General features: G+C 44.5%; 1 long non-coding RNA gene across 2 annotated transcripts in view; it reads right to left on the reverse strand.

Moving 5' to 3' along the window:
• The window catches only part of LOC141373882 (uncharacterized), a 38,190-nt gene that overhangs the window by 17,573 nt on the left and 2,156 nt on the right, over positions 1 to 18,461 (reverse strand). For both annotated transcript variants that reach the window (XR_012380273.1, XR_012380272.1), the window contains exon 2: positions 11,972 to 12,033. This is a non-coding gene — a long non-coding RNA (uncharacterized lncRNA). The remainder of the gene's footprint in view (positions 1 to 11,971; positions 12,034 to 18,461) is intronic.

Below are 18,461 nucleotides of genomic sequence, written 5' to 3' on the forward strand. Positions count from 1 at the left end.
CCCCCACGGACTGGGACATAAACTTCTTCTCTCGTATCATTCAGGCAACAAATGAATAAATAAATGAAAATCAAATCATGCAAATATCCTTGGCAGAGGCCAGCATTCTGGGTTGCCAAACTTGCCGAGACATGCCTGAGCTGAGAAGTGAAGGTTGATCAAGCTCATGTGTGAACCCTGGGTCATCAGGAAAAATTCCGGCTAGGGAGGAGCATTGCTCTGACCCAATCCCACACGACGCTCCTGCAAAGAGCTGGTCCAGGAAAAACTCCACTTGTTCAAAGATGTTTCATCAAAAGGAAAATGCAGAGGATCTCTCCATGCACAGGAATGGGATAGGAAAAGCGAGGGGCAGATGTGAAATGCTTACCAGGAAAATGCTGCCATAGAGCAGACAAAAGCTGTAACTAAACAATTGCCAGGCATTTAAAAGACTTGATGAAGGGACTGCCTCTACGAAGAAAGAGTACAGTGAAAAGATGGGAAGACCCCAGGAGGTGAACCTGAGCTCAGGGAAAAAATGGAAAAAGGAAATAAAGAAAAACAAAACAGCCCAAGGGAGAAAAAACACTGCTGAAAATATTAGGGACACAGAAGACAGGAATGACAAAAATTCAACAAAATAAAATGGAAATAAAAGAGTTTAAAAGAATGAGATAGGCAAAGAAGCCCAATGACTATTAATATATCAAGCACATGTGATGTGCCAGGCACTGTTCTAGGCACTAAGGAATACAGCAGCTCCATAACCGACATGGGCCCTTATGGCCCTTGAAACAAAACCGTGTTTTGTTTTCAGCTTTCCATATCGCCTGCGGTTGATAATGCAAAGGCCACCCAAGAGATAGCCCATTGTCAAGGTATGTCACGGTCTTGTCACGCTCCTGTCATCTGCAGGCATGTGGCATTATCTGGCATTGGAACAGTGTCCTTCAAACTTAACATCCAGACATCTAACTTTACTCCTGTCACCTCCTCCTCAGCTGGGTTACTGTTACAGGCTGAACTGTGTTCCCCCCAAATTCACAGGTTGAAGCCCTAGCCCCCAATGTGACTGTATTAGGAGATAGGGTCATTAGGGGTATAATTAAGGTTCAATGAGATCATGTGTGGGGCCCTGATCCAGTAGAACTGGTGTCCTTACAAAAAGAAGAAGAGACACCAGGGCATGGCTAGTACCAAAGGCCATGTGAGCACATGGTGAGAGGGTGGTCCCCTACAAGCCAGGGAGAGGGCTCTTACCAGAACATGAATCCGCCAGCACCTTGATGGTGGGCTTCTAGCCTCCGGAAGGGTGAGAAAGTAAGTGTCTATTGTCTAAGGCACCCAGGCTGTGGCATTTTGTTATGGCAGCTCAAGCCGACTAACGGTCCCTCAATGTGCCCTGCCTAGCATGGGATCATTTCTCCCTGGTGCTTTCTGAGGAATGATCAGGACAAAAGGGGTGGTGAGCCATATAAGCCTATTTTGAAAATTTGGGATTCTACCCTGACCATTCCTGGTCACAGTGCTCTTTTTTTCCCCTAATAACAAGAAAGAGACCCCAAAATGGAGTGAGAGGACACAAACTTAATGCTGTTTCAGCTACCTGGATTTTCTTGTCGGCCTGAGATGGTCCTAGATCTCAAAGATAATGGCCACTTGGTTGAGAACCCTGCTCCCCGAATCCTCCTGCAGTGACCCATACAGCTCTGTAGTAGGTTCCTATAAATTCTGTAAAAATGCCCTTGTCACTCTTGCACTTGTCCCTTCTGGACAGAAGGTCTGGGCACGTGGTGGGGATGGCTGAATGAAAGATGAAGGTACAGGCGCTAGAATGGCTTGTGCCGATTCTGTGGGGTAGAGGGAGAGCAATCCCCCAGCACCTGGGGAGGACACACCTTGGACCCTGGAGGTGCTGAGCTGTGAGGGCAGGGGTGCAATGACCCCATACCTTGTCCATGAAACTGGGCGAGGTCACATGGTCTGCCTGGGCCAGGCAGCCCCTACTGCTCCCGCCTCCCCTCCTATGGGGTTGGTCATCCTTGCCTGCACGGTACGGAAATAGGAAAATTCACAAGGTCACGGATGTTTCTCAAGTATTCCTCTGGGCCTGATGCTCCGACAGCACCGGCGAACATGCTTCTGAACATCCCCTCGTATTGTTCAAACACCTGACTGGGACAACCTTGTTTCTCCCTGATGGATACAAATTCACTTGCTTATCTTCAGGCTCAAGGGGTCTTGGGTGAGGCCATGTATGGCAATCAGAGACCTGTTCATGTTCCTTAACCAAACTGATGCAATGGTGGTCCAAATCAAACTCAACAACAAGCCCAACTGGAGTGACCTGCGCCCCTTTAAACTGTACCTTTGTGTGTGAGGGAGAAGGGCCACAGAATGTCTCTCCAGGGGATCTGAGTCTCAGCGTGGCAGGGGGGAAGGCCCTTCCCAGTCGGTTTCTTCCTTGGGTCTTCTACTTCAGTGCTAGATTAGTGTCAGCTACTCTATCCACCACACCTGCAGACTTTTAAAAATTGTGGTAAAATCTACATAAATAAAATTAATCATTGTAACCACTTTTAAGTATACAATTCAGTGGCATTAAGTACACTCACAATGTTGGGTAACCATCACTACTCTCTACTTCCAGAACTTCTCCATCATGCCAAACTGAAACTCCATCTCCATTCCCTGTCGCCAGGCCCTGGTAACCTCTCTTCTACATCCTGTCTCCATGAACTTGCCTTTTCCAGGGATCTCATGGAAGTGGAATCATGCAGTGTTTGTCCTTTTGTATCTTTCTGATTTCACTTAGCATACTATTTTCAAGGTTCATCTGTGCTATGGTGTATGTCAGAATTTCCTTCCTTCAATGGTGGAATAATATTCTACAACACATATACACCACATTTTGTTTTCATCTGTTCCTGTATTTTTTAGAGCTCTCTTTATCCCTTGGTGGTTAAGCCTCTGTTATCAGTTAATAATCATTTATATTCAACTCTCCCTGTTAATATCATGTAGTTTCCGTCTCCTGACCAGAGCCCTGACTGACACACTTGCCTTTGGAAACTGCCTTTCACTCACTCCATGTGACCTTGATGGGGCCAGTCATGGAGCCTGATTTCCCTCATCATGAACCATACTGCCCCATCACTATGATAGCAGTGACAGGTCCTAGGGCAGGCATATGACCCAACCAATGCCAATCAGAATCATTCTCCAGGATCAATAGATGGATGTGGGGGAAATGGATTTCCATAATGTTTGCCACACTGTTGCTGTCATGTTCCCAGACATGTGTAGAGGGCTCATCTTGTGGTAGAAGAAACTGAGACCAATATGCAAGGAAAAATAGAGATGGAGAGGTTTCTAATATGTCCAGAGGCAGCGTAGCCTGAGAAAAAGGTCAGAATTTAAGGAGGTGAGGGAGGAAATAAGAAAAGTGAGAATGGGCAGCCAGAACTGCAGAAGAAGGTGGAGGAGAAGGTGGTATCATGCTGTCGTGATCATTGTGATGTCGAGAGAGGATTTTTTAAAAGGGAAGGGGTGGGGCGCCTGGGTGACTCAGAAGGTTAAGCGCTGGACTCTTGGTTTCGGCTCAGGTCATGATCTCGCAGTTGTGGGATCGAGCCCCACGTTGGGCTCTGCACTCAGTGTGGAGTCTGCTTCAGATTCTCTCTCCCTCTCCTTCCCACTTGTGCTCTCTCTCACTCAAATAAATAAAGAAAATCTTAAAAAAAAAATAAAAGAAGGGAAGGGGTTAAAAAAGGGGGGGGTTTGGAACCTGGCGCCTGGATTGGGCACTAGGCTGTGGCTGACAGGAGCGAGGGCAGTGGCTGCAGGGTGCTCTGCATTAGCACCCGTGCGTCTCTCCCGGTCTGTCCCCAGCACCCTCGAGAGCCCTGGGCTCTGGCTGTGCCTGTTGTTCTTCAAAGGTGCCACAACCCTCAAGCTTCCCCAGCTCCTGCTCTTGAACAGCTGTGACCGACTCTGCCAAATTCGAGTCAAGCACAGCTCTTCGGAGAAGCCCCGCTGGTCAGTTACTGGATCTCATGGAGGAGCCGCCACTCTGGCAGCACTGGGTCTGTCCCTTCTGTGGATTACTTAGTATGCTGTTGGCTGTGCATGTCTGTCTCCTCTGGCAGCCTGTGGACGCCCATAAAGCAGGGGGCTTTGGTTTATGCATCTCTGCATTCCAACCACCCAGCACAGGGCCGGGCCTCGAAAGGAGCTTAGTGCACGCTAATGGATCAGCGCCTGCAGGGGCACTCGCTAATTCTCCTGTTACAGGAGAGATCTGGTTGCCATGGTGCTGAGAGAGATTCTCCATCTGCTGTTTTCAGGAGGAACAAATCAGTGAGCTGAATGCATTTTAGCATCTGGCCAGCATGCCAGGCCGACCCTGAGATGGCAGAGACACCTTTCCAGCTAACCAGACCTTTCCACCCTTTTCTTCCAGGCAGGTGAACGGTTGAGTAACATCAAAGAATTTCCTTTCGTCTGTCCCTGGAAGATTTAAAGGGCTTCTCTTTTGCCAGTATCCCCCTCTGCTCTCATGCCAGTTTCCTCCCCTCCCCTCCTGCCTTGTCAATGAGATGTCAGAAGTTGTTGCATGTGGCTTCTGTGAGTGCCCCTGAGGAGGGAGGCAGCTGTGAGGGTCCATGTGCTGGTCCTGCTTCCTTATCCTTTCTGCCTAAGACGTGGGCCTAATGCTTGGTGATGTGGGAAACAAAGGCAGAAGAAAAAGTATTACATTTCCTTACTACCTACATACAGCCCACTGACAAGTCCTTGAAACAGGCAGAGTGACCTTCCTCTAGGGACTCAGCTGCCTCGATGTTAATACTTTGCTAAGGGCAAAGCAATCTTAGCCCGACCCCCCAGGATCCTGTAAGTCTACTTTAACATATAAAAATTCCTTTAGAAATTTCCTTTATCTCTAAACCCCCCAAAATACATGTTGGCAATAACCCCCCAACCATACGATCCACCGATATACATCTGAAGGCTCTCATGACTCAGGTTTTATTAGACAGTCATAAATGACCTTTTCCCAACAACAGCTAGCCCCTCAAGGTCCTGGAAACCTTGCTTCCAAAATTCCTTAGAGACTTACGCTATCCCCACCCCCCTCCCAACTTGAAAGTATATAATGGGCCGCTCCTCACGACCCCAGTGCCGCTCTTTCTGCCCACGGGTCCTGTCCCCATGCTTTATAAAACCACCTTTTTGCACCAAAGAGTCTCAAGAATTTTTTTTGGCCATCGGCTTCGAACCCTAATGTCTTTCCTACATCACTTAGAACTTCATCAACCATCAGAGAAGTCAGCCCCAACATCCTCAAGTCTTGAGCCTGCCCTGGATTTCTCATCTTTGAGCTTCTTTGTAGATGGTTGAAAAATAGAGCACTGTGTTCTTCTGTGTCTGTATTTCATGTCTCTGTGACTTACAGTCAAATGCAAGTTCTTTTTTTAAAGATTTTATTTATTTATTTGCTAGAGAGAGAGAGCATAAGCGAGAGAGAGTAAGCAAGAGCACAAGCAGGGGGAGCTGCAGGCAGAGGAAGAAGCAGGCTCCCTGCTGAGCAAGGAGACCGATGCAGGACTCGATCCCAGAACCCTGGGATCATGACCTGAGCTGAAGGCAGCCGCTTAACCGACTGAGCCACCCAGGCGTCCCTCAAATGCAAGTTCTAACTAATACCCCGGCCTCTGCTTCTTGGCCATTCAGAGCTGTTTCATTCTTGAGTGTGGCCTCCAGGCTCCTGCTGACTCTGTGAGTCCTCCTGCTGTCTCCCTAATACATGTCCTGTCACTGGGGCTGGCCTGAATGGGATCTTGTTTGTATCCAACAACCGTTCCTGGTAGAAGGCATATGCTAGGTGGGAGGGTGTAATGGGAAATAGAGATGAAAGAAAATGTTCCAGGTATGAATATGTGCAGAGGCGAAAGGCAAATGACCACCCCTCTTGTAAGTTAGTAAGGCTGGATCATACATTACATGGGGAGTGAAGCTAGGAGGCAGGCCATGGTGACACTGGGCTTTATCCTGAAAACATGGGGGTGGGGAGGTAGGTTTTGTGAGCACGAGCGCGAGCGCGTGCATGTGTGCGTGTGTGTGTGTGTTGGTCACATGGTCGCATTTCCAAATCAGGAATCTTCCTGTAAGTGTAGTGAGGAGAAAAGATTGCTGGGAGCCAGTCTGAAGACAGGGAACCTTGTCGCAGGGACCCAGATAAGACATGATGGAGCAGTGGGGGAAGGAGAAACAGATTTTAGGCAGACCTGGAGATAAATAAAATCGGCAAGAACTGTTTTTGATAGGTAAAGGAGAGAAAGAGGTCAAGTTCAGAAGCAAGAATTCTTGCTTGAGGACTTGGATGGATACCACTCCTTCCTCAGGCAGTTTATGGTCTTCGCACCACCTCTGTACCCACGGAAGTGTTCCTGGTGGCCAAGGAACCTGTCATCTCTCACCACTTTCCTGAAATCGTAATAGTCACAGTCTTTCAGGTGGCCTTAGGCTACATCATCAAAGGTATTGAGTTCAGAACCAGGGAGGTGATGCTCTTGGCCCCTTGACTCTGGTTAGAACGTACACCAGGTGTATCATGTCTAATCTTGGTCCCTAACTACAAGGGGGAGTTTAACAACTGGAACTGTCTAGGTTAGGTGGCCATCAGTAAACTTCACCAATGAGGCAGTTCTGAGGGATCAGGGACCAGAGAATGTTTAAGGGTATAAGGCTCCTGTGTGCAAATGTTTAAAGGCAGAGGGTACAGAGGGTTTTTTTGTGGCTCTAGAGTACATGGCAAGGACTGGCAGGCTGAAGCTGTAGGGAGGTATATTTTTGTCCAACATAAAGAACCTTCTCTGGGTCTGAGCCACCCTGTGTGGACAGGAATCCCAGAGAGGAAACAAATAGCCCATGTGAGGGGCGTCTGGGAGGAGGCTGAGGGGTTCTTCCAATTCCCCCCCGCCCAGGGAGCATGGAGCAGGGACTACAGCTAAGATGCCCGCAAAGAGCCAGGTGAGGCATTAGTTGGAGCAGTCCACTCAAGGTGCCCAAATTCTGCATTAAAACCAAGAGCAGCAAGAAATGCTGTGCAGTGTGACAAATCCTGCCGCAGAGGTGGGACTGAGTCAGTGCACCACTTCTGCCCGGGAAGGCAAGGGGTGGAGGGTGCGAGTCTGTGGGGCTGCAGTAACAAAGCACCCCAAGCTGGGGACTTAAACAACAGAAGCGTATTGTCTCACGGTTCTGGAGGCTGGAAGTGTTGGCAGGGCTATGCTCCTCCGGAGGCTTCCGGGGGAGATTCTCCCAGCCTCTGGCAGCCTGGTTCCAACTTCTGCTGCCATCTTCAAGCGGCCATCTTCCCTCTGTGTCTGTGTCTGTGTCCAAGTTCCCTCATCTTATACGGACACCAGTCATACTGGATGAAGGGTCCACCCTATTCCCATATGAACTCAACTCATTATATCTGCACTGACCACCTTGTTCCAAATAAGGTCACAATCTGAGGTGGCCTGGTCTTTCGGAGGGGCACAGTTCAAACCCGAAGGCTGAGGTCCCATTCTGCTGAAGGCTTGTCAGTCTAGGAGTAGCACCTGGCTTTGGTAAGCCTTTGGTTTGTTTTTGCCTCTCTTGTGTTTCTAGCTTACATAAGCTTCCTCCTTCCCATCAAACTGGCAAAGCCAGAGCCCCACTAATATTTAGTGACTGATGCACCCTCTCTCTGCTGGAGAGGCACGGCGGGCCTGAATGACTTCTCACAGGGCTGTGCTCCCCATCTCGGGGTGGGGTCTCTTGTGCTTGGAACACTGGCTCCTTTCTGCTCTGAAAGCCGCTGAAGGCTGGGCCTGCGGCTGCCTGACATAGGCGGATCGCTGCCTAGGTGCTAGTTGTGGGGAACTGCTCCCCTCTGCTGGACAGAGGGAAACCTGCTCTCCTTCCATTTCTTAGGGATTTGTTTCCCCCAAGTCACAAGTTCATAAACCCATAGTAAGAGCGCGAAGGGGCCGGAGGTCAGTGGGTCCAGTCCCCTTCGTTGTTCAGAGAGGGAGGCTGAGGCCAGAGAGGGAAAAGCCCCTGTTGAAGGCCACAGACAGAGTTAGGGAGATAGGATCAGACATGAGCCTCCTCCCTCCCACACCAAGGTCTGGGAAGCATCCCTTAGGATCCTAGAGGCACAGGCTGGAAGAAAACCAGAGTGGGGCTCCTGGGAATCCCACACATACCTTAGCTTGGAGGACAAATGGCAGGAGAAGGCAAAAGAGAAGGGGTGGGTACCTCACTCCAAGTAGGGGCATGAGAAAGCTGGAGAGCTACTGGCCCAGAGAAGTGTACCAGGACCACCGGTCAGTCCACTCACTCGGGATAATTCCCCATCAACTGAGTGAGTGATCCCAGCACAGCCCAACTCCACACTCTTAAAAAGTCATGTATCAACAGAACTTCTATAAATCAAATGCTCTCTTCACTCTCTCCTTCCTTCTCCTGTGTCCCAGATATCTTTACCATCCTTCTCACAGCCGGCCCATGGTAGTACGGTAGCTTGGGCAAGCTCACAGCTCTAACAAATAGACCAGAATGTATTACAGCTACATGGTAGTATGGTAGCTCGGGCAAGCTCACTGCTCTAACAAATAGACCAGAATGTATTACAGCTCAGATGCAATAGAAATTTACTTTTCACTCATGTCAACAGTTCAAATAGCTTATCAGAAGGTGTGGGGGTGGGGGGACAACGGGCTCTGTTCACATAGTCACTCAGGGCCCAGGGTCTGCCATCTTTAACATGTGGACATCAACATCCAGCCAACAGAAAGGGGAGGGCACAGAGGACAGCACATGGGAGTTCTTCTAGGCTGGGCTGGGAAGTAGCGTGTGGCAAATTCAATCATGTTCCATTGGCTGGAATTGAAAGGATCCAGGAGGGACCATACAAAACTAAATCTAAACCTGGCTTAAATGTTGATCTGATAGGAGGTGTGGCACCTCAAGAATGCGGCTCACAGAGCTCCTACTACAGGGAGTGTCACTGACCGAGGACCCCAACTCCTGCCCTTTGAAATCTATGACGGTGCTGGTGCTGAGGCACATCTCCCGCAGGCTGCTCCCTACCCATGACTGAGTGCAGCCCACACACTATGGCAGATGGTTCCTATGAGTATCGGGGACTCTTGTGTTGTCAGCCTGGTTCCAGAACTCCCCCCATGGCTTTGTTGAACCTTTCTGAGACGACATGGCAGGCTAGGATGCTTCACCCAGCTCTTGCTCCCTTACGTTCACTCGGGGTCGGATGGGCATCATGGTCTGGTGGTTCTCCTGACCTCCCTGATTCCTACTTCCTTTCATTTTCCCTAATAAAATCCTGGCACACTTAATCCTGACTGGTGTCTGCATCTTGGAGGAGCCAGTCTAACACAGGAGTCAACTCTCTGGTATTTACTACTCCAACTCCATTGGGGTCACTTAGCGCAGATGGTGAAGACAGACAAGACTTGCTGAACAAAAGATGCTCTGGGTACACCCAGAACTTGCGAATATCATATAGAGGTACCAGGGGTTAGGATACAACATGCTTTTTTAGGGGACACAATTTGACCCAGAATTGTCTCCACACTCAGTTGGGTGACTCCTTTCCACATTTTCCCAGCAGGATTGTTCTTCAGTTCTTCACAAGGGCTTTTCCAGACCTTCTCCACCCTCCCCAACATCACAGCCAAGCAATGATTCCCTGCAGGCAACAAATGACTTTGCTTCCTCCTTCACAGAAAACCAAACCCTGACAGAAGGAAGTCCTCCTGCACACAGCATCTGTCTCTACCTTACCCATCTTCTTCTCCTGCCCTCCCTCACCATATTCTTCCTCAGCCCTAATCCATACCATGCTTTACGAATCCCTTTCCTCTGATGCAGGGATGCTGCTTCTCCCCACTTTTCTCTGTACCAGGAAATGACGCCACAATCTACACATTTGCTCAGGCCCCCAATATCCACAAGTCCATCTTTGTGATTTTCTTTTCCTGACTCTCCTTCCTCTAACACGACTAATCCATCAGCATGTCTGATTTGCTTTACCTTCCAAGTATTTCCTGAAACCAGCCCGTCTTAGCATGTCCACTGTTACTCCTCTGATCAGGAAATCCAACGGGTAGTTAGAAAAACCTCTTAACTACTTTCCCTGTCCCCATTCTTGTCTCATTCCAGCCCAATCTCTACACACAGCCAGAATGATCATCTTAAAACAGACATCAGACCATTTACTCCCCTGCTTAAAATGCTTCAGCAACTCCCCATTGCAGATGAAAATAATTAACTTTTTTTTTTTTTTATCATGGCCTACAAGAGCTATATGATCTGGACTTTGCAGACTTCTCTGATCTTATTTCATATCTTTCTCCTTTTCAGTCACAACATTCCAGACACATAGGTTTTCTTACTATTCTTTACACAAGCCAAATAGGTTCCTACCTTAGGGCCTTTACACATACCATTACTTCAGATCTTCTCATGGCTGATTCCTTGTTATCTCTATATCCTAGATCAAATGTTCCCTCCTTAGAGAGGCCTGACCACTAGCCTCATCTCATGTCATGCTTTGCCAAATTTCCCTGCTTTATTATTATTGTTATTATTATTATTATTATTATTAGAGAGGGAAGGAGAAAGAGGGGCAGAGAAAGAGACAGAATCTCAAGCAGGGTCCACACCCAGCATGGAGCCTGATGTAGGTCTTGATCTCACAACCCTGAGATCATGACCTGAGCTGAAATTAAGGGTTGGACACTTAACTGACTAAGCCACCCAGGCATCCCTCCCTGCTTTATTATTTTTAGAGTACTTATTGCTATCTGAATAATAAATTGCTATCTGAAAATAACCAGCTTATTTTTTTTTTAAGATTTTATTTATTTTATTTTAGAGAGAGAGAAAGGGAGTGAATGAGTGGGGGCAGGGGCAGATGGAGAGGCAGAGGCAGAGAATCTCAAGAAGACTCCAGGCCCAACAAAGAGCCCGACCTCACAACCCTGAGATCATGACCTGAGCCAAAACCAACAGTTGGATGCTTAACTGACTGAGCCACCCAGGTGCCCCAACCAGCTTATTTTTATATTGTCTGCTTGGTCCCAAAGAATCTAAGCTCCTTGTGAATAGGAAGTTTGTCAGTTTTGTTCATTGCTGTTCCTCCAGTGTCTAGAACAATGCTTGGCACACAGTAGGTGCTTGGTAAGTGTTTACTGAATAACTATGTGACAGGTGACAGGGCTCTTAAGCATTACAAAAGTTTCAGGGCGGACACTATTTCACCACTGTGACATTCCCTGTCCAAATCCTAGGAGGTTCCTTGAAGGCCAACATATGGTCACTTTTGTGCCAAGCTGGAGCAAAGGAATTCTTTCCCAAAGGCAAAGAGTCCCAGCGCTTGGACCCAGCCCCTCCCAGGGGTGCCACAGTAACCACCTCTCACTGAGACTCTGACACTGTGACCATTGTATTTGGGAACACTTGCTGGTCTCCATTTCTTCTGGATCCACAGACCTCTGCTCCTCGTCTCAGAGAAAATCTTGCTACTCTAGCCGCTTCTGCTTCTCACTGTACAAGTCCCTAAGCGGATATCTTCCCCTGACTCCTAATTTAACAGTTTTAGAAGATTAAATCTTCCCTTACCTATGCCCTAGGGATCAAGGAGGGAAGGGAAGAGAAGCCGTTCTCTTTCCTCCCAATGCTTCCATGCCAGTGAAATCAAAACATAAATTAATCTTACAATAAATTACCCTGCCTTAGCCACTGACATTATCACAAGGTTTCAAGGGACCTTACCTCCTTGTTGTTGGAGAACAGAGGCTGAAACAAATCTTTGCTAAGGGAGGGCTAGAAGTTGAGGCAAAACTTTGTTAATGGTTCAGGGGCCAGAAAGGAGAGTCAGTGCCAGAGAATTATGGAAGCCAGACCACGTGGATCACAGGCCAGGTTCACTCACCCTATATTTAGAATCTTCTCAGGGCACCTCTCTGCTTTAGCCTCTGCTGTAGCTGCCTGCACCTAAGGGAAAAAGACCCAGAAAATCAAGCCATGGAATTTTCTGCTTCTTAGATAAAGGGGTAAATGTTTTTTAATAAGACAGGTGCCTAGGGTAAATGTTATGAATAATACAGGTGCCTAGCTTTTCTGTAGTAAGGGGATTCAGGGAGGATATTATTCTCACTGCAGTGACAATCACTGTCAAAGCCTCAAAAAGTCCCTTGAAGGCCAGCAGTCTGGTAACTCACTTCTCAAGAAAAGGGATTATATAACCAGTTCAGGGAAGAATGCTGTATTAGTTATCCATTGTTGTGTAACAAATTACCCCCAAACCTAGCAGCTTAAAAAGGCACAAACATTATTTCACAGTCTCTGTATGTCAAATAATTGGAAGCAGTCCAGCTAGATGGTTCTGGATCAGGGCCTTCCATAAGGTTAGATGCAAGACGTTGACTGGGGCTGCAGTCACCTGAAGGCTGGATTGGGGCTGGAAGGCATGGCTCCTAGGTGGTCCACTCACGTGGCTTATGGCAGGAGGACTCAGCACCCCATTAGCACTTGGCACTGATCATAAAAGAGCTTGAATGGCTATATTAACATGAGACTAAGTAGATTTAAAGAGGTATATTTAGAGATGAAGATGAACAATTCATAATAAAAAAGTGTCATTCAGCAAAAAGATGTAACAATTATAAATGTGTACATGCCTAATAATGTCAAAATACATGAAGCAAACATGACAGAATGAAAGGTAAAAATAGACAAATTCACTCTCAGAGACTTTAACATCCTCTCTCAATTATTGATAGAACTAAACAAAAAGTAGTAATGACAAAGAAGATCTGAAAAACACTATCAACCACCTTGTCTAACTGACTCTTATAAAACACCATGCACAACAACTGCATAATGCATATTCTTCTTAAGTACACATGGAGCATTCACCAAGGTACTGCCATACACTGGGTCACAAAATTCACTGAAGTCGATAAATTTCAAATGCTTTTCTCTGACTACATGGGAATTAAACTAGAAGGCAACAATAAAAATAACAGTATATGTTTAAAGGTTTCAAATATTTGGAAATTAACATTCTTTTTTTTTTTTAAAGATTTTCTTTATTTGAGAGAGTGAGTGTGAGAGAGAGAGAACGAGCAGGGGGAGGGGGAGGGGCAGAGGGAGAGGGAGAAGGAGACTCCCCACTAAGCAGGGAGCCTGATGTGGGGCTCCATCCCAGGATCCCAGGATCCTGGGATCATGACCTGAGCCGAAGGCAGACACTTAACTGACTGAGACACCCAAGGCGCCCCTAAACAACACTCTTCTTGGTAACTAATAGGTCAAAGAAGAAATCATATGGGGAATCGGGGAATTAGAAAGCATTTTAAACTATATGAAAATGAAAACACGATGTATCCAAAATTTTGGAATTCAACTAAAGCAGAACTTAGAGGCAAATCTATAATTTTAAATGTTTGTTTTAGAAAAGAAAAAAGGCTTACAATAAATTATCTAAGTTCCTACCTTGAGAAACTAGAGAAAGAAGGGCAATTTAAACCCAAATTAAGTAGAAGGAAAAAATTATAAAGTAGAAATCAATGGAATAGAACATGGACAAAACAAGAGAGAACATTAACAAAGCCAAAAGTTAGATGTTTGAAAAATTGATAAATTGGTAAACATTTAGCAAGACTGACAAAGAAAAAAAAGAGGAAGAGAAAAAAAAATCTAATTACTGATTTCAGGTATGAAATAGGGGATTTTTCTCCAGACCTTACATGTATTTAAAGAATAATATTGGAATGTTATGAGCAATTTTATGCCAATAAATCTGATGATTTATATGAAATAGCCAGATTTCTTGAAAAACAAAACTTACCAAAAAAAGACAAAAGAGAAAATAGAAGACATGGATGGCTTCATTTCTATGAAAGGACTTATTCACAAATTCACTGGTGAACTCTACCAGATGGTTATGGAAGAAATAATACCCATCTTACAGAGACAGGTATTTCAGGAAACAGAAGAGAAACTCTTCCCAAATCATTTCATAAAGCCAACATAACCTTGATAGAAAGACTTTACAAAAATATTTCAAGAAGAAAATTATAGGCTAATATTGCTCATGAACATAGAGGCAAATATCTTTATCAACATATTAGCAGATCAAATCCAACAAAACGTAAGGAAGATAAAACCAAGTGGGATTTCTCCTGGCAATGGAAGGTTGATATAAAATTTGAAAAATTCAACAATGTAGATCAGTATTATTAAGAGAATCAAGGAGAAACACCCTATAGTCATCTCAGTAAATGCATAAAGAGCATTTTATAGAATTCAGTACTTATCCATGACAAAATCTTAAGCAAACTAGGAATAGCAGGAACTTCATTAATATAATAAAGGCATCTGCTAAAAATTCTACATCTAACATGATACTTACTTAAAGAAACATTGAACACTTTGCTTTTAAGATCAGGAACAAAGGGAAGATGTTCATCCTCACCACTTCTATTCAATATTGTACAAGATGACCTAGACTATATGGCTAGGCAAGCAAAAAAATAAATAAATAAATAAATATTGGAAAGGAAGAAGTAAAACAGATTCTTTATACAAATGAGATGATTATTAATGTAGAAAATCCCAAGGAATCTACCAAAAAAAAAAACACCAAAAATTCAACTACTAAAATTAGTAAATGAAAGATCACTACACAAAATCAATTATATTTCTACACATTAGCAACAAACCATTGGAAAACAAAATAACACTCAGAGTTAACAAGTAAAATACTTAAAAATAAATTTAACAAAAGACATCCAAAGCCTATATTGTTGTCAATTCCCCCGAAACTGACCTATGGATTTACAATCCCAGCAGGTATTTTTTTCAACTGACAAGTCAATTCTAAAATTTACACAGAAATGGAAAGGACCTGGAATAGTAAAAAACAATTTTGAAAAAGAAGGGAAGGTAGAAAATGTACATTATCTGACTTCAAGACTTACTCTAAAGCAACAGTAATCAAAAAAGTGTGATAGTGACATAAAGGTTGATAGACAGATGGATCACTAGAACAGAATAGGGATCAGAGAAATAGCCTTACACTTACATAGTCAATTTATTTTCAACAAAGGCACCATACTTGATCAATGGTGAAATAAATATTGTGAGCTTTTTTCCTTTTAACAATTGGTGTTGGGGAAGATGGTGGAATAGGAGGACCTTAAGCTTGTCCTGTCCCATGCCCACAACTAGATAATACTCACAGCAGTGTAAATAACCCCCAAAACAATCTGAAGACTGGTAGAACAACTGAAGGTTGAGAAGAGGCCACATCAAAGAAGGTAGGAAGGGTGAAGACACAGTCTGGGAGCAAAATGGACCACAGCCATCTGTGGTGGGGAGGAAGCTGGTGGCACGGAGAAGGGCAGAAAACAGACTATCACACCAGAGAGCTCATAAACAGGGAGGATGAATCCTCATAATATTTGCCTTTGAAAGCCAGAGGGGTCAGTTTCATGAGTTCTTACAACCAGCAGGATTTAAAGCCTAGGATACTAAAAATCTGCAGGCTCAGCTCTGGGAGAGCCTGGAAGGGTTTAGGAAGTGGAATACTTATCCTTAAAGACATAGCAGGACAAACAGTCTATGTAGATACAGCAAAGACCCAGCAGTCTGACAAATGTCAGGGGCAGACGAGAGGGAGAGTGATTTGCTCATCTCAGAGTGTGGCTCAGAGAGACAGGGATCACCCAGGGAGAGCCCTCTAGGAACAAAGGAGCTGACAGGCATTATTTCCCTCCCATGCAGCTCAGCATAAACATGGGCCACCTGCAGGAAGCAGCACCTCAACAAAACTCTATACTTTGCACCAAGCCTCGCCCTCCACGCTTCAAGGGTCCATTCACTTCCAGCCATGCTCACTTCAGTTCTGGCACTGCAGGACCCTCCCACAGAAAACCTGTGCAAATCCTGCCAACACCACAACATCTCTTGGACTTGTGCATTTTGCAGGACCTCAGTTCCAGTGGCAGTGGGAGTATGCCTTGTTTCACAAGCAGACCAACCCACACCTTGTTAAAATGCCTCCCACTCCTGCTGGGGACCAAACACTGCCCACAAATAGGCAAAGAGAGCCTCTGCAAACAACTAGATTGAAGGAAAATTAGGCCAAGACTCAACAGCAGAGTGAAGGCAACACACATAGGAGATAATCCCTGAAGTGCCAGGCCGTGAGGAACAGGGAACACTACACTGCAGGGCACTATAGGACCTCTTCTTCATAATGCTGTTATTGTTAAAAGCAAGAAAAGTAGCTGACTTTCCTAACACAAAGAAACACACACAAAAATCAGACAAAATGAGGAGACAGAGAAATATCTCCCAGATGAAAGAACAGGAGCAAACCACAGCAAGAGACCAAAGTGAAATGGATATAAGTAATATGCCTGATAAAGATTTTAAAGTAATGATCATAAAGATACTCACTGGACTTGAGAAAAGAGTGGGGAACATCAGTGAAACCCTTAACACAGAGATAAAAAAAAGAACCAGAGATCAAGAACATAATAAATGAAATAAGAAATACACTTGATGGAATAAGTAGCAGGCTAGAAGTAGAGGAATGAATTAACGAACTGGAAGACAGAGTTATGGAAAGTAACCAAGCTGAGCAAAGGAGAGGAAAGAAAATCATGCAAACTAAGAATAGTCTTAGGGAACAACAACAAACAAAACCCAAACCCAGCAAAAGGAAGGAAATAATAAACAATAGAACAAAAACAAATAATACAGAAACTAAAAAAAATAGGGCGCCTAGGTGGCTCAGTCGGTTAAGCATCTACCTTTGGCTCAGGTCATGATCCCAGGGTCCTGGGATTGAGCCCCGCATCGGGCTCCCTGCTCAGTGGGGAGCCTGCTTCTCCCTCTACCCTTCCCCCTCTACTTGTGCTCTCTCACTCTCTCTCAAATAAATAAGTAAAATCTTAAAAAAAAAAAAAGAAAACAATCTCATTTACAATTGCACGAAAAACAACAAAATACTGGGAATAAACTTAACCAAAGAGGTGAAAGACCTAAACAAAACAAAACAAAAAACCAAAAAACACAGAAAAAACTATAAAACACTGATGAAAGAAATTCAAGACAATGCAAAGAAATGGAATGACATCCTATGTTCATGGGTTGGAAGAACAAATATTGTTAAAATGTCCATACTACCCAGAGCAATAGACACATTTAATGCATACCTATTAAAATATCATTTTTCACAGAATAGAATAAGCAATCCTAAAATTTGTATAGAACCATAAAAGACCCCCAATAGCCAAGGCAATCTTGAAAAAGAAAAGCAAAGCTGGAGGCATCACAATTCCAGACTTCACATTATATTACAAAGTGGTAATAATCAAAACAGTATGGTCCTGGCATAAAAATAAACACACAGATCAATGGAGTAGAACAGAAAATCCAGAAATAAACCCACAATGATATGGTCAATTCATCTTTGATAGAGAAGAAATGAATATCCAAAGGGAAAAAAGACAGTCTCTTCAACAAATGGTATTGGGAAAACTGGACAGCTAGATGCAAAAGAATGAAACTAGATGACTTTCTTTCATCATGCACAAAAATAAACTCAAAATGGATTAAAGACCTAAATGTGAGACCTAAAACCATAAAAATCCTAGAAGAGCACAGGTAGTAATCTCTCTGAAATTGTCTGTAGCAACATTTTTCTAGATATGTGTCCTGAGGCAAAGGAAATAAATGCAAAAATAAACTATTGAGACTACATCAAAATAAAAAGTTTCTGCACAGCAAAGGAAACAATCAACAAAACTAAAAGGCAACCTACTGAATGGGAGAAGATATTCGCAAATGACATATCTGATAGAGGGTTAGTATTCAAAACATATAAAGAACTGATACAACTCAATACCTAAAAACCAAATAATTCAATTAAAAAATCGGCAGAAGACATACACATGGCCAACAGACACAAGGAAAGATGCTCAACATCACTCAACATCAGGGAAATACAAATCAAAACCACAGTGCGCTATCATCTCACACCTGTTAGAACGGCTAAAATAAAAAATACAAGAAAAAAACAAGTGTTGATGAGGATGTGGAGAAAAAGGAACCCTCTTGTACTGTTGGTGGGAATGCAAACCAGTGTAGCCACTGTGGAAAACAGGATGGAGCTTCCTCAAAAAATTAAAAATGGAACTACCTTACCAGCCAGTAATCACACTATTGGGTATTTACCCCCAAAATACAAAAACACTGATACAAAGGGATACATGCACCCCTATGTTTATTTTTTTTAAAAGATTTATTTATTTATTTGAGACAGAGAGAGAGCATGAGCCGGGGGCGGGGAGGGGCATGGGGAGAGGGAGAAGCAGACTCCCCGCTGAGCAGGTAGCCTAATGTGGGAC

This window comes from Callorhinus ursinus, unplaced genomic scaffold (assembly GCF_003265705.2).
Source record: "Callorhinus ursinus isolate GAN/ISIS: 27379988/994484 unplaced genomic scaffold, GSC_fseal_2.0 scaffold12, whole genome shotgun sequence".
In the NCBI taxonomy this organism is placed as follows: Eukaryota; Metazoa; Chordata; class Mammalia; order Carnivora; family Otariidae; genus Callorhinus; species Callorhinus ursinus.